A 16,002-nucleotide genomic window follows, 5' to 3' on the forward strand; every position below is an offset into this window, starting at 1 on the left:
CAGGAATTACATAATCTGCATGAAGATCTTATAACATAATCAGGGTCCAAGTCAGTACAGTTTGTGTTTATTTGGTGGTGCACATAAAAGTCTTAAGTGTTCTAAAGTTTTTTTCATATGTGTATATGTAACATTAAAAAACATCAAAATTAAAATATTTGAACAATGAGTCTACAGTACTGTGCACAATAAAAGAAACACAGTTACAACTGGTTATGACTGTAATACCTTTAATTGACTGAAAAATACATCACTCATTGACAAAATTAACACAGAAAACTGGTACCAATAAGATCATTACAGCTAGAGAACTTCAAACTTTTTCTAAGAAATTGGTAACTCCATTAAAATAGCTGCCTATAGCAACTGCCAACCTTCAAATGAATAAACAGCAGAACTGTAATGGTACAAATTCTCTACTGCCTGGTTATTTGGTTTTTGCCCTTTATTGTCTCTGACTAGGAATCCAGTATCTTACCAGTCTCTTTCACCTATAGAAGCACTATTGTCCGTTCCCCCTACCATCCCAAACAAAGTAACAGCTGGGCTAAACTGCCTCCTCTGAGCATACAACTCTCTGAATAAACTGTGAGATAGTAACTGAAGTGGCCTCCAACTGCATGTTTAAGAGCAAATGTTTTCCCCCCCCATCACCAATCTGCATAAACAGTTGCATCTAATTCTCTTTCTTATATACATGCCTCCCAGAGCCATCATGTCCAAAAAGGACTGGTGTCTACAAGTCCATCCCTACTGGTGTTCTACTAGAATGATTCCCAGCTACAGGCCAGAGAGTTTCCCTCTACTTTATAAAAGTCTCTATGCTAGAGCACCACTCCACACCCATAGCAATCCATCCTAGTTCAAAATGTGCATGCTATAATCCATCCTGGGACTCAAGCTGTTCCATAGCCACTTATCATCATCACACAGACCCACTCCACACGCCACAGCGCTCAGTTCCCCTATGCCCACACCTCACAACAGCGGAGGCATTCAAGCCACAAGCGCTCTACCTCCCAAGTGAAAGCACGGGCAGACCCTCGCATGCCGCTGTCCGCCTCTGACTCAGGCGCGGCCGGCGCTGCCCCGCCAGTGACCACACACACACCCGTTCGGAAACGGTGGGGCCCCGGAGGAGGGGCCGCTCCCCTTCCAAACACGTGCGTTTGAACCCACGCTCCCGGGTCCCGTCCAGCGGGGAGCCGGCCCCTCCACCGGCCGAGGCCGCGCTCTCTCGCCATCGCGCAGCGCACTACGCTGCCGGCTGGGATGAGTCGGGGACGCTCCTGACACCCCCCGGCAGCGCTCAGCTCCTTCCCACCCCGCCGAGGAGACGGCCGGCCCTGCCCCCAGCCGGGACCCGAGCGCCCCGGCCTGGCGTCACCACCCTCCGCTGCACCCACCGCGCGCCGGAGGCCCGGACCCCAGCGCCCCCTGGCCCGGGCGGCGCTCTGCGGGGCGGGCGCGTGGGTGGAGGGCGGCGTCAGTGAACCCGTCGCCGGTTGCCGGGGTCCGGACCCTCCCCGGCGCCGCCCGCCCCGCCCGAGATCCAAGCGGAGGCTTCTCCTCCTCCGAGCGCTGCGGAGATGGACAATGCCCCGCCGCGGCTCCCCGGGGAGGCGGCGCCGGCGGCGGCCTCGCTCCCGCCGGGGCAGGGGGCAGCGTCTGTGCGGCGGGGGCGCACCCCGGGCTCACCTGCGTAGGAGACGGGGCAGGGGAGGGACCCTCCGTCCGCCAGGCGGGCACCCGCGCCCGGGGCCGCGGCAGCTCACCCGCTCAGGATTCCTGTCATTCAGCAGCGGCTACCTGAGCCGGGGCGGGGGGAGGGAAGAGCGGGCACCACCACAAACAGGGAGGAAGGCAGGAAGCGCATGCGCGCCAGTCCTTCTCTCGCTCGCCAATGGGCTCTAAAAGGAGCCCATCCGCGCAGGCGCCGGGTGAGGAGCGGCCGCGCGCCCCCGCCCGCCTACGCTGGAAGCGTCTGCGGCGCAAGAGGCTGCGCGCGCACCCGGCTTGACAGTCCCCAACGAGCGCAACTGCCCCCAACGGTCGCTGGGAGTGGGGAGGGCTCGCGCTCTGCCGGGGGGGGGGGGGGGTGGCGTAAAGGGTGAGAGGCGCGCGCGCGCCCTCTCGCTGCGGTTGGGGAGGGGGAGATGGAGCGGCTTGCAGCCTTCGCCTGTGATTGGTTGCCCGCCGCGCTCGCTGGCTCCGCAGACATTCCAATGGCCCCGAAGCATCTCTCAGGGCCGGCGCAGGCGGCTGCTCGAGCCCTTTCCCGCGCATGGCCCCTGGGGAGCCTGCTCTGGGGGTATCGAGGGGTGTTTGCTACTAATTCCTTCCAGCCAGTGGGTGCACCCCTAGCAACAGCACCCCTAGCAACAGCACCCCCGCTTCACCTGCCGCTGGCTTTACACACATTGGGCACTCTCCTAATTAAGGAAGAAACTAATTAAGACAAAAACTTGCAGTTTTTTCTCTCTAGTCTGCTACACTGAAGTCAGTACCATTGTAGAGAGATGTCAGAAATATATAAGTAGGCCCGCTAATCCATGAGCACCGTCCAAACCTACCTTGCCTGCTACACCTACATCATTCCTCAAAGAGAAAGGTGCAGTCTGGATAGACAGTGGGTGGCAGGGTGAAGACCACAATAAATTAAGATGGAGGCCCCACCAAGCAGAAAGAGATAGGGAATAATGTTAGGGACTGCCCCATAACGAGCCAATATTGTTTTCCTTAGTCTAATAAAAGTTCAGTGTTTGGTATTACAAGAAAGCAGTCCTTTCTGTTGTCACAAGGCACACACTCAGAAGTTGACTCGCACAAACCAGCCTAAAGGAAAGGAAAATTAAATGCCACATTTCAATTCTCCACTGGGCTTTCAGTTTAATGGGCCAATGAAGTGGCCTGAGTGGAAAGAAGACTTCACCAGACTTCTAACTGCAACTAAGTTTAGCACAGTGACTGTTAGATCACCTCAGTATTTAATGCAAGGAGGGAAGCAAAACTGAAAATATTTATAAATCATTTTCCTTCACTGAGGGAGGAGATAACCATTCTGCCTCACTACGCATTTATTATTCCTAGAATGAGCCAGTAAATTAATGGATAAAAAGAACAGGTTGACAATTTATGTAGACTTTCAAATTACCTTTGAGAAAGTCTCCCACAGGAGGCCAGTGAGAAAACAGTCTGAGATGAGAGGTTAAGTATTGTCATGCATCAAAAATTAACTAAGAGACGGGAAACAGTATTCTGTTATGACAAAGGTTTAGCAGCAGAATTTCATTCAATTTGGTACTAGGACCAATGTTGGTTAATATATTTATTAATAATCTGAAAAAGGAGATAAACAGTGAAATATCTGTATCTGCAGATGGCATAACATTATTCAGATTAGTTAAGGCCATGGAAAACTGAAATCTTCAGAGGAACCTATCAAACTGGATGAACGGGCAGTATGAAGGCAAATTAAGTTCACCCTTGATTATTAATATGTATAAATGCAAACTAATGTCCATTAGAGGGAAAAATCAAACTAGTTATATATGTTACAGGGTTTAAATTGTATCAGTTTAGGAACATGACATGGGCATTATTGTCAACAGCTCATTAAACATCTTTGATCAATGTGCAGGTGCAGTAAAAAAAGCAAACAAAATATTAGGATGCATAAGGAATAGGGCAGGGCTATTCAACTTTGGAAGCCCTATGGGCCACGATACCTCACAGCAGATGCCGAGGCCCGCAACTTAAGTGTGGTTGCATATATATACAAATATGTACAAATAGCTTCTTTCACACTGATGGGCATGAATATAAAGATTAAGGGAAGAGTACACAACACACAGGTTCAATTAGGTCAGTTCTGCTGATATTAATAAAAATGCAATATTTACCCAATTTCCACCCACATGACAGGACTTTTAATGAGCAATGACAGTCCAGGAATTTCACTACTAAAACGTATATCAACCAAAGACCCATGGGCCGCATGCTGAGCCCCTTGTAAATCCAAACTGCTCCGTGGGCCGCAAACAAATAGGCCACAGGCCCATTGTGTGTTGAGTAGCCCTGGACTAGGGTGAAGAATAATACAGAAAATATGCCATTGTATAAATGGTGCAGTCTCCTCAGGAATATTATCACCCATAACATAATTTGGGATTTTGAAGAATAAGAAGAGGTATCTAGGGGGTCAATAAGAACAATTAGAGGCATTGAGTAGCTTGAGATTATTTGAGACACACTTGAGTAGCCCGGGATCGTTTACCTTACAGGAATAACGGGACATGACAAGTATACCAAATAATAAATGGCCAAGGCGGACTAGAGCTTCTATTCTCCCTGGCTTAATAATACAAGACATGCGATTAAATTGAAAGGTGGTAAATCCAAAAGTGATAAAGGAGACACTTTTTCACACAAGACACGGTTAGACTGTGGAACAGTGAATATGACTTAATCTGAACAAGTGTTGAAGTTTGTGAAAGTTGGATCTATAATCTCACATTAAATGTTAATTCTTGTTAAATATTTTTAGTAAGTCAAAATATTAGGAGCAGATATGAGACTATTTTAACACAGAGGCCATTTGAGGACAATTCTATAATGAAGCTGAACAGTGAAGCAGAGGAAGTGTGTAGCATTAGATGACTACTTTTTTCTCATTGAGTCTTTGGTAAGGAATCACTGAAAGTATCATTTTCTTCATTCTCCTCTCACAGGCCACTTCTCTATAGTTAAATTGTAGCTGCAGTAATCAGCTTAATTTTATGCAGTTTACATCTGGCATTCAGGTCCGTAGTAAATTGTGAACATTACTTTTAGGTAACAAAGACAAATTGTTAATTACAGATCTGAAGGAAAACTTTTAAAAGTTTCCTTAATACATTAAAATTACGTTAAATAGTATACATCAGCCTATTAATTTTACCTTTGTTAAATAATCCATACAAAAATCTACATTAGCAGAACATTGCAGTTGAACCGTTAACACTCAAAACGATAGGAAATGTTAGAGAGGATGCAACTACATGAAAGTATAGTATGGCATGAATTTGGTATAACCACGTTCACCATTGGCAAAACCACAAGTGAGCCACTTATTCCAAATGAGAGCTGCTAAAACATTTGGGCTACGTCTACATTGGCAAGATTTTGCACAAATACTTTTAACGCAAGAGTTTTTGTGTTAAAGTATTTGCGCAAGAGAGCATCTATACTGGCATGTGCCTTTGTGCAAGAGATGTGCTTTTGCGCAAAAGCATCCGTGCCAGTATAGACGCTCTCTTGCGCAAAAAAGCTCTGATGGCCATTTTAGCCATTGGGCTTTCTTGCGCAAGAAATTAACATTGCCTGTCTACACTGGCCTCTTGTGCAAGAACAGTTGTGCAAGAGGGCTTATCCCTGAGCGGGAGCGTCAGAGTATTTGCACAAGAAGCACTGATTTTATACATTAGAACGTCAGTGTTCTTGCGCAAGTACTCGCGGACAGTGTAGACAAGTGGCAAGATTTTGCACAAAATCTTGCCAATGTAGACACAGCCTTGTAGTATACCACTATCTCATCATACTCTGGATATTTCACAGAAAACATAGTTTTATATAAAACTAATCTGACAGCCAGACAGCAATGTATTATTGTAGCATCTCAGAAGCTGTTTCTCAGACACATGAATATCCTGAATAATATCAAGTGTATATTTCTATGATTTCTTGTTTGTTTATGCACTCTTCCTAGAAGTATAACTATTCTGCATATCCCATATGTCATCATCCTGGCAAATCCCAAAGGGACAAGGCTTTGCAAACTGCATTCACATAATGTATCCTCAAAACTGCCAAAGTACAAATATTACTTTATCCAGTTAGTGAATATACTTTAAAATATTTCCAAATTGTTTTTCTGATGAGTGAGAATTTATATTTGTACCCTGTTGATTTAGAAATTATCACTATATCTGTAATTGAAGATAAAATAAATTGAAATTTAAATGCCCCCCCCCCTTCAGTAGTTGACATAAAATGTGTGTATGTTTCCATGTGCAAAATACAGTGTACTTTTAGTGAGAAATGTAAACTAAACGTTATACAGCGTGCTACGGAAAGATAAATAGTCATTAACTTGTAGTTGTGAATATTCCTACTTCTCTTCCAGTACATGACTGATGGCCTTGTCTTTGTTTAAGTTAAAATAGGAATGAGAACCAGAGTAACCCATGAGTTACTGATATCATCAGAATTTTCCTTTTTGAATATCTTTTTCAACACAATACAAATATAATGTATTTCAGTTTCTACTAAGGACTATAGTCTTTCTGCTTTAATCACAGTACAGTTTTTAGTCAATTCAGTTCAATAGGAAGCTAATAATAAACATTATTCCAATAGTTATCAGTTAAGTTAATAGTTAAGGCTTAGACAATATTGTAGTTCCCAGTCAGCCACAGACTAGTACAAATGTACTATGTGCACAATGCTACTATTTCCAGGTCTCCTAGTTACAACAAGTGAGACTGCTATACAGGTTTTTATACTGCATTCATCGCTAGTATTTGGGCATCTTCCAAAAGAGCATTAAGCAACATGACAACAAATCTGTCACATGTTGTTTGTTCTCTCCTCCTCTCCCCAGAGGGAGAAAAGTGTGCAGTACAGTGTCTTGTTTTGGTAGCAGGATGATAAGATATCCCGTTTTAAAGGGACAGTCCTGTATTGAAGCCCCCCTGCAGGTGTCCATAATTTTTCTTAAAAATAGGCAAATTGCCCCATATTTTGTGTCTTCGCTCCATAAGTACGGGATGATCCTGCTTACCATTCATCTTCCCACCAGTAGAGAGTGAGAGAGGTGTCCAATGACTGACAATGGGGGTGGGCATGCAAGGCTGGCAGCAGGGCAATGCTGCAGCATATGGCCATGCTCTATGCTGGTTCATCAGGGGTGGCCCATCCATATAGGCGAACTAGGCAGTCGCCTAGGGCACCAAGTTAAATGGGGAGCCAAATGGTGGCACAATATCATTGAGGGTTTTGGAGGTGGGGGCACAGATTGCATGGTTCGACTAGGGCACCAGTTGCTGGCAGCTAGTCTGTGGTCCATCGTTCAGCCTCCACTACATGCTGGCTCTCAGCCAACAGGGTCTCATCCCCTGTCCCATTTCCAGCCGTCACTCAATGCAAGCTGCTGTGGCTGGTGAGTGTGAGTGGGCACCAGATGGCAGCTGGTTATGTCACCTCTGCTGCACACCCATTGGCCCTTTACAAGCTCCCCCAGTTGCTGTCTTCTGCCTGTTTGCCCCTGTAGCCCTCCTAGCCCCACTCCTCCTCCATATGCCACCCCAGAGAGGCATGTCCCACTCGCAGTGCTTGCAGAGAATCCGCCCCTGCTCAGAGTGCTCAGCACACCAAAAGTCTGCCCTGCAGCCTCCTTCCTTCTCCCACTGCCTCTGGCTGGGCTGGCGCCCCAGCAAAGCCCCAAGACCTTCCACCCTGGTTTGCTGGTCAGGAGCTAAGCACCACATGTGCCAGTCTTGCATAGCCCTGACACAGGGCAGCCTTGCCATGCCTCAGCTAAGCTCTGGAAAGGGAGGGAGGAAACATTTCCAGTGTGTTGGAGCCCCGACCATACAAGCAGGGGCTTAACATCATCTTCATCCATCCCACCCTAGGTCTTGCCCCCAGGGATTGTGGAGCTGCTCTATCTCCTAGGCACCTTCCCTTGCTGAGGCACCTTTCTGGCTGGGTTCACAGGATCCTTGAGCCCTTGTGCACAGCCCATCCTTAGGGCTTAACCCCTTTCTGCCCATGCTGTAGCCTGGGGACTGGAAGTGGCTGGGTTATATTGGTGGCCAGCAGTCTGGAGGTGTTAGCTATCTTTTGATACTGTGCTGGCAGGAACGGACAAGCTGCTTCCAGCCACAGAAAAGCAGGCGAGGGGAGAGCTGAGCTCTGCAAAGACATAGGCCAGGTCATCCCTTCAACTCCACCCGCCATAGTTGGAAGCAGCTTCTGTCCCTTCTCTCCTACACAGAGCAGAAAGGCTGTTGCTGGCCAAATTCTGGCACAAACCCTAGCATTAATCTGGGGAGGAGGCATGTGACTTGCATATTCCTCCCCCTCCGCCCCCTCCCCCCGACCGCTGCATGTTGCCTTGGGATGACGTAGTGCCAGGAGAACTGAGTCTGTCCTGGGGACTCACCCAGGCATGGAGCAGAGAATACTGGTCAACGTCACCCCACCCCCGTGTAAGAGAGGTGTATGGGAGTGTGTGTGTGTTACCTCCCCCAGTGTGAAACTTAAAGCCTTAAAAGATAAGGAGGTAAATACAAAGAATCCAGCTATACAATATGTGTTTTTAATAGGGGCTGGGCCAACTTAATGTTAATTTGAATGGTTTTACTGCATAGTTCCTACTGAGTGCCATTGAGCTTGCTTAAATATGAGTAATTTTACCAGATATCCTGTATTCAGCATAGAGAAATATGGTCACCTGGTTTGGTAGTGTATTTTTTTTAAATATAAATCTTCTTGCTGCGTGTTTACAATAGAGAAGGCAAGGTCAGAGAAAGGTAGTGGAAAGCAGTGAGGTTCATGATGGTTCTTCGTTTCTTGAAAAGGGAATTCCATGGTCTCAGTCTGCCCTGGAGAAAGTTTTCTGCACAGACAAGCTTTACTCTTATTGTTGAGAGAGCCACTGTGCCACCAGGTGGTAGTTGTCAAACATGGTTTTCATTCCAAAACGTGAGGCAATCTTTGGATAGATAGGGCTCCGCTCATGGAGCATTCCAAGATAAGGATTAATAACTTTATTTGAAATTATATGGGAAGCCATAGTAGAGTGCAGAGGACAGATTTGATATGTTTGTGGTAACCTGTGTTGCTAACCCTTAGAACTTCTACATGCTGTCCATCCAAGGATTTCGAAGTACTTCATAAACACTAATTGCTGGGCTGCAGTTTACCCTTATGTGACTACACAGTGCTGGAGAGGGAAAAAGGAGTTTTCCTAACTTATATAGAACTGGATAGGCAATATGCTGTAACATATAATACATAAGAACATAAGAATGGCCGTACTGGGTCAGACCAAAGGTCCATCTAGCCCAGTATCCTGTCTACCGACAGTGGCCAGCACCAGGTGCCCCAGAGAGGGTGGACCGAAGATAATGATCAAGCGATTTGTCTCCTGCCATCCCTCTCCAGCCTCTGACAAACAGAGGCCAAGGATACCATTTATCCACTGGCTAATAGCCTTTTATGGACCTAACCTCCATGAAATTATCTAGCTTCTCTTTAAACTCTATTATAGTCCTATCCTTCACAGCCTCCTCTGGCAAGGAGTTCCACAGGTTGACTACACACTGTGTGAAGAACTTTCTTTTATTAGTTTAAAACCTGCTCCCCATTAATTTCATTTGGTGTCCTCTAGTTCTTCTATTTAGGGAACTAATAAATAACTTTTCTTTATCAGCCCGCTCCATACCACTCATGATTTTATAGACCTCTATCATATCCCCCCTCAGTCTCCTCTTTTCTAAACTGAAAAGTCCCAGTCGCTTTAACCTCTCCTCATATGGGACCCGTTCCAAACCCCTAATCATTTTAGTTGCCCTTTTCTGAACCCTTTCCAAGGCCAAAATATCTTTTTTGAGGTGAGGAAACCACATCTGTACACAGTATTCAAGATGTGGGCATACCATAGTTTTATACAGGGGCAGTAAGATATTCTGGGTCTTATTTTCTATCCCTTTCCTAATAATTCTTAGCATCCTATTTGCCTTTTTGACTGCCGATGCACACTGCGTGGAAGTTTTCAGAGAACTGTCCATGATAATTCCAAGATCTCTTTCCTGATTTGTCATAGCCAAATTAGCCCCCATCATACTATACGTATAGTTGGGGTTATTTCTCCCGATGTGCAAAATATGGAAATGTGAACTGTCCAATAGCTGTTCTGAGCTGGTATGCTTTTCTAATACACTTATATATGCACACAAGAGTCATGTGAATAATGATACTATACCCTTCATACGTTTGATTATTTCTCAGACTTTCTGTTGTAAGGATAAGCTGGTACTTTGGTTATACAGCAGTAATTAAATTTTATTCTCTTGTCTTCCTCATATTGCATGCGCTCCCTCTCCCTTTTTAAGGACATGTTTAAAAAGCTGGCTCTCACATTAGCTTTCTCCGATTTTTTTGAGAGGGTCTTTGATCAGACATTTCCACAACATTGTTTCCCCAGACATTGTAGAGGCTTATCTGTGAGTCCAACTACACAATCTTACCTTAGGAATGAGGATATTGGCATCCCCAAAATTATGTTCTCTATGGAAAAAGGACTCAATTTGTAATAGGATTTAGTGATAATCCAACGGAGCAATATCGCAAACATACACAACAGCAATTGCTAATTGTTCCATGTAGCCATGCTTCACCACCTAAGTAAACAGTGAATTTCTGTAGCAGACATGATCAAGAGATTTATCCAAGCTCCCTAATGTGGATGCATCTGTCCCTTGCTTAAATCCTGTCTTCCTGCCATCTGTTCCTATACATTCTTTTTAATCACAGTGATTAATCAGCTACTTGGAAAAACAGCTCTTCTTTTAATGTCTGATCCAAGTTAGTTAATAAATGAAAAATGTTACACATCAGAAAAAGTATCAATCAAGCATAAATCTACATTGTACCTGTGATAGGTCAGTACTGCAGAGTTGTTGTGAGGCCTAATTCATTAGGGCTAAATTATGCTGATAACACTTAGCTCATGGTGCAGAGATATGTGTTTTTAATGGGAGCATCAGGAATCTTTCCACCATGAACTGGAGAAAGTTTCCAAGAGCTCTTCACTTGCACAGAGGAAAGCTCAGTTTGCCTCACTCTTGAAGAGCCATAATGTGGCTCTGGCTACTCCCCACAGCTTTTTGGATGAATAGTTCCCAGGAGACAGAGCAATACAGTTGAAGTTCCTGTGCTTCCTTGAGTTAGGAATGCAGTTCTGTCTCCTTATGTGGGGAAGCCTCCTAATTCCCTTTTCACCACTGTGGAATCACATAAAGGTCAACCAAAATCCATCCTTTAGCATTATAAAGTGCATCAATTTAGATGCTTCTTGTCTCTGCTCTGCCCAACCTACTTCTTAGGTTTAGGAAGAATGGAGTAAAACAAACCTAAACTAATCTCTTACCTATAATTAATAATCTTCCTCTGAAAATATAGGTCCACATTGGCGTTGCTCCATTGAAGGCCCTACCACGTATCATTGGCTTTGCTATGTAGGATACAGATAGTCTGCTTGGTAAAATTTAAATATCTTAGGCCTTAAATTCTATACACTTTACCTTTAGTATTTTAGAATTCCATTTTCCAAAGGCCTTCAGGGATAATTGGGAGCAGTTTTTGTAGCCTGTATGCCCAAAGGCCACTCAGGACAGTTTGCCATCTTCAGTAAAACCTCAATATACTGCCTTCCTTCCTCACCACCCTCAACAGAGTTTCTCAACCAGAGAGACGCACCCCCTAAAGGAGTTTATCAGACTCTGCATCCAGCCTTTTGATCATTCAGTAGTTAGGACAGAACAGTGTAGGGCAGTGATTCTCAACCTTTTTCCCATGGAGGAACCCCTAAAATAATTTTCATATTCTGAGGAATCCCGACCTATGAAAACATTTGCTCGGCCAGAAAAAGTTGACAGCGGGGAGTACAATTCAATTACTGCTAAATTATTGTCAAGAAAATTGGTTTGTAAAGAGCTGTTATATATATATATATATATATATATCAGCTTACATTGTAAGAAAAAAATAAGAAAAAAAATTATTTATTTATACCACGATTTCTCACGGAACCCCTGACGATGATCTGTGGAACCCCAGGGTTCTGCGGAACCCTGGTTGGGAAACACTGGTGTAGGGGAACAAATTCCAGGTCAAAGTGCTACTCACTCAGATTTGTCCTAGCCACCTCTTCATTGTGATGGAGGGTCATCCAGGTCAAATATGAATGAGCAGATTGCAACCTGGTACATGAGGTTGCAGTGCCACTCAGATTTGACCCAACTGGTCCTGCTGCCTTAAGCAGAATCAGCCACCCTATGCAGCTGCCTTGTTTGAACATCTTGGTCCAAAGCCCTGAGCAAAAGCCTGTGGTCCATCTCCACTGAGACCATTGCACTGTATATATAGAAGGGTTTATCAGGAGCTGTGGCTGAAGGGAGTAGTTACTCTGAGGCTATGTTCCTACTTGGATCCTCATGAGTCAGGTTGTAACATATTCTTTGCATACAAACATTAAAACCTTAAAATGCAATTAGCACCCACTACAAGACAGTTAGTTACAAGAATAATCAAAATATAGCCCTTAGCAATCAAAAATATGCAAAGTTAAGATGATATCCCCCCATTCATCAGAAATCCCTTGAACTAATGATCTCAAACTTCCATCCCAAACTCCACCCTTGCTTTGATCTGAAGATTGCTATATATGTGGAATTTAGGGAGATTAGAATATTCTATTTTAGATAAGAATATTCATGCTTATCTACTCACTACCCCATAATGTCTTACATCTGTGTTTTCCAGTGTCTCCTGTATTATCGGAAAATGTCAACAAAATGTTTTAAAAGACATTAGAAGAAGCCACTGTTTATGTGAATGAGCCCCACTTCATGAGAAAATCATCGGACAGAACAGCTGGCCTGAAAGGTCTAGTGTCCATAACTGCGTCTCAGCTGGAGACAGCTGCTAAACTTCCTACATGGAATAGATTCTTCCTGTATATTTTGGAAAGATCTCAAAACACTCTCAGCAAGCAGATTCCACAAATATAATGGGGCTGAGGCCAAAACTGACATTAATAAAGTAATTTGGTCTGATCCTCTTCCATTGATGTACATGGGAATTTATCATTTTAAGAGTGTGAGATCCAAGTCCTAAGTAATGTAAAGTAGACAGATGTTGAAAATATGAAGGGGTAGAATCTTATCACATTTCTACAAGGTTTTATTTGTTCCCCCTTCATGCTTTCCCAAGAATGTGGCCAGATATAGTGAGGGTGTGAAACAAAAGTGCTTTAACATTATGTATGTAATAATAGCTACTGATTATTAGGAGAGGACTTTCTGGTTAATGGTTTATACAAATAGGTATTAATAAATAACAAGTTAAAACATTACCAATAAAAAATTATAATTTCCAAAATGCTGAAAGTTTGCTTCCTTTTACCTCAGTTGCTAGCTGCCAGACTTATCCCATTTGATTTACTACAAGAAAAAGACATTTGAAAACTAGGGGAAACATTACAAGAGAACAACTTCTAGGCTACGTCTAGACTGGCATGATTTTCCAGAAATGCTTTTAACAGAAAAGTTTTCCGTTAAAAGCATTTTCGGAACAGAGTGTCTAGATTGGCACGGACGCTTTTCCGCAAAAGCACTTTTTGCAGAAAAGCGTCTGTGCCAATCTAGACGCGCTTTTCCGCAAAAAAGCCTCGATCGCCATTTTCGCGATCGGGGCTTTTTTGCAGAAAACAAATCTGAACTGTCTACACTGGCCCTTTTGCGCAAAAAAGGGACTTTTGTCCGAACGGGAGCAGCATAGTATTTCCGCAAGAAGCACTGATTTCTTACAGTAGGAAGTCAATGCTTTTGCGGAAATTCAAGCGGCCAGTGTAGACAGCTGGCAAGTTTTTCCGGAAAAGTGGCTGATTTTCCAGAAAAACTGGCCAGTCTAGACACAGCCCTAACGTATGTTTTAGCTCTACCTTTTAAATATGAACTAGAAAAGTCATTCATGAAGGAGTCCACAGATTATAGATTCTAGGTTATTCTATTCTTATAGGTTCTTATACCACTGCCATCACCTTAGCAGCTGAGCATTAAGTCCATTAAGAAACACGACTGTCATGTCTGGTTCATTCTCTCTAACATACTTATTCTTTCACATACCTAGAGGACAACTGTGTGTAAATTTTGTTTTTTTAAAATGTACACTGCATAGGCACCATCTTCTCTTCTAACCAGGAGATGCTTGACCTTCCCCCACCCCTTTCCCTACCTCCACTCTATCCCATTCGCCAAGCCCACACTCATGCCCTGCATCTTCCCACCTCTGCTCCACCTCCATCCAGTCCCTTCGCTTAAGCCCCCCACCTCATCTCTTCCTGTTCCTCCTCTGCCCTTGCTCCACTTCCATTCCACCCCTACTCCCAAGCCTCCATGCCCTCACCCAAGCACGCCTTATCCCCACTCATCCCACTCCCAGAGCGGGCAAGAGGTGCAGTGGGGAGGGAAATAAAGAGAGGAGAGCTTGGCTACTAGCAGGTGCTGAGCACCTGCTAATTTTTCCCACAGCACCTAGAGTCAGAACTTATGGTACACTGTATTCTATGGCCAAATTAAGAAGTGCACCTTGCACTTGGACAGAAAATGGTAAAGCATATGATAGGCCTTAGTTCCCATGAGACTTCGTTCCATAGTCTCTGACCAGCCCCCAATAAATATCTTTCTTCTGCCCAGATGAGATTTACCCTTAGGGTAGAAAGTTTCACTGTGCCCAAGAAGCAAAGTTATCAACCACAGACTTCATCCTAGAGCTTTAGGTGCTCTTTTAGATATGTTGGACTTAGATCACTCAACACTTTGAAGGTAAGGACCAACACCTGGGACTTTACTTGACCAGCATTCTGTGGGAAGTCTGTGGGGAGAATGGAGCAAAAGCCCTGATATGCTCGCAGTAGCCTGGTGTTGCAGAATTCTGTGCTAGTTGAAGTTTCCTGAAGGTGGCTGCTCTTTGTTAAGTAGAACACAATGAGGACAATGAGACTTAGACAGGTATTGGTATTGACCTATGAGTATAATGTGAATAAAAATGTCAACGTGGAAAAAAGTGAGCAACATTACAAAACAGCAACATGTAAAACAGCCCCCCAAAAAAGCACAGAAAAATTTTAACTCCTCCCTTGCACTTGAAAAATGTACAGAGAAGCAACAATAGGGAAGCAAAAAGATACAGCTATTTAAGAAAATATACAGAGCAAACTAATACCCCTTATGTCCATGGACATCCACCCTCTCAACCCCGAACATTACCATGGAAAAAATTAATACACAATCCCCTCTGCATAACCACTATCTAGGAATGCAAGGAAATCCCATTCTGCCAGGGAGCCAGCACAGAAAACCTCCTATGGGAGCCACAGTTTGTGCAGATACCCTGGCTTCCCGCAGAACCCATGGAACATATAGGCTGCGTGTAGACTGGCATGATTTTGCACAAATACTTTTAACGGAAAAGTTTTTCCGTTAAAAGTATTTGTGCAAGAGAGCGTCTACACTGGCTTTTGCTCAAGAAAGCTCCGATGGCCATTTTTAAAAATCTTATGATTTGTAGACCACTCTCATAACTTTGTGTAGGCATTCCTTGTGAGTTTTGGGTTGGCAATACTGCTCTTTGGTGCATTTAGAGCAGTCTCTCCCTTCAGTTTCCCTTTCCACCCTCCTTTTTTGGGGTTCCGCAGGGGGTCTGTTTTGGGACTGGCTCTCTTCAAAATCTTCATCAATGATTTAGATATCGGTATAGAAAGTATATGTGATGGGGCGGCCGGGGCAGCGGACACTAACCCCATGCCCCTCATTCAAGCGCCGGGCGGCGTAGCCGTCAGAGAATCGGGACGGCTCTGCCGTGCCTGTTTGGCGGCGGCCACCAGCACAGGCGCCGCCGGCCCCGGAGCCAGCCGCCCGAGGGCGGGGCCACGAGTCGCCCAAGGCGCAGGCGTCCCTGGAAAGGGCACCGGCTTTAAAAGAGGACTCCCTGCCTGGGGAGAGGAGGGACGGCCCCACCCCGGTGGACGGGACTAGCAGGGCGCCGGACCTGAACCCGGACTCGGACCCATGCCGGTGGAGACACGCAGGCCCCCGCGGCAGACCAGAGTGGCGGTAGGAGGTGAGCCCCCCCTGGCAGGGAAGTGGCGGACATAGACGGACCAAGGCGGAGGAA

The 16,002-nt window shown here is 44.9% G+C and overlaps 1 protein-coding gene and 1 long non-coding RNA gene across 8 annotated transcripts in view; one reads left to right on the forward strand and one right to left on the reverse strand.

Moving 5' to 3' along the window:
- Positions 1 to 1,895, reverse strand: part of RALGPS2 (Ral GEF with PH domain and SH3 binding motif 2) — a 212,941-nt gene extending 211,046 nt beyond the window's left edge. For all 7 annotated transcript variants that reach the window (XM_075936864.1, XM_075936867.1, XM_075936866.1 and 4 more), the window contains exon 1: positions 1,699 to 1,895. The gene's annotated coding sequence lies outside the window, so the exon portion shown is untranslated. The remainder of the gene's footprint in view (positions 1 to 1,698) is intronic.
- Positions 1,896 to 2,202: 307 nt separating this feature from the next.
- LOC112546399 (uncharacterized) lies at positions 2,203 to 13,134 on the forward strand. The gene is made up of 3 exons (XR_003090100.2): positions 2,203 to 3,207; positions 4,547 to 4,684; positions 12,589 to 13,134. It is a non-coding gene; the product is annotated as an uncharacterized LOC112546399 (long non-coding RNA).
- Positions 13,135 to 16,002: the final 2,868 nt, after the last annotated feature.

Source organism: Pelodiscus sinensis, chromosome 9, assembly GCF_049634645.1.
Source record: "Pelodiscus sinensis isolate JC-2024 chromosome 9, ASM4963464v1, whole genome shotgun sequence".
NCBI lineage: Eukaryota > Metazoa > Chordata > Testudines > Trionychidae > Pelodiscus > Pelodiscus sinensis.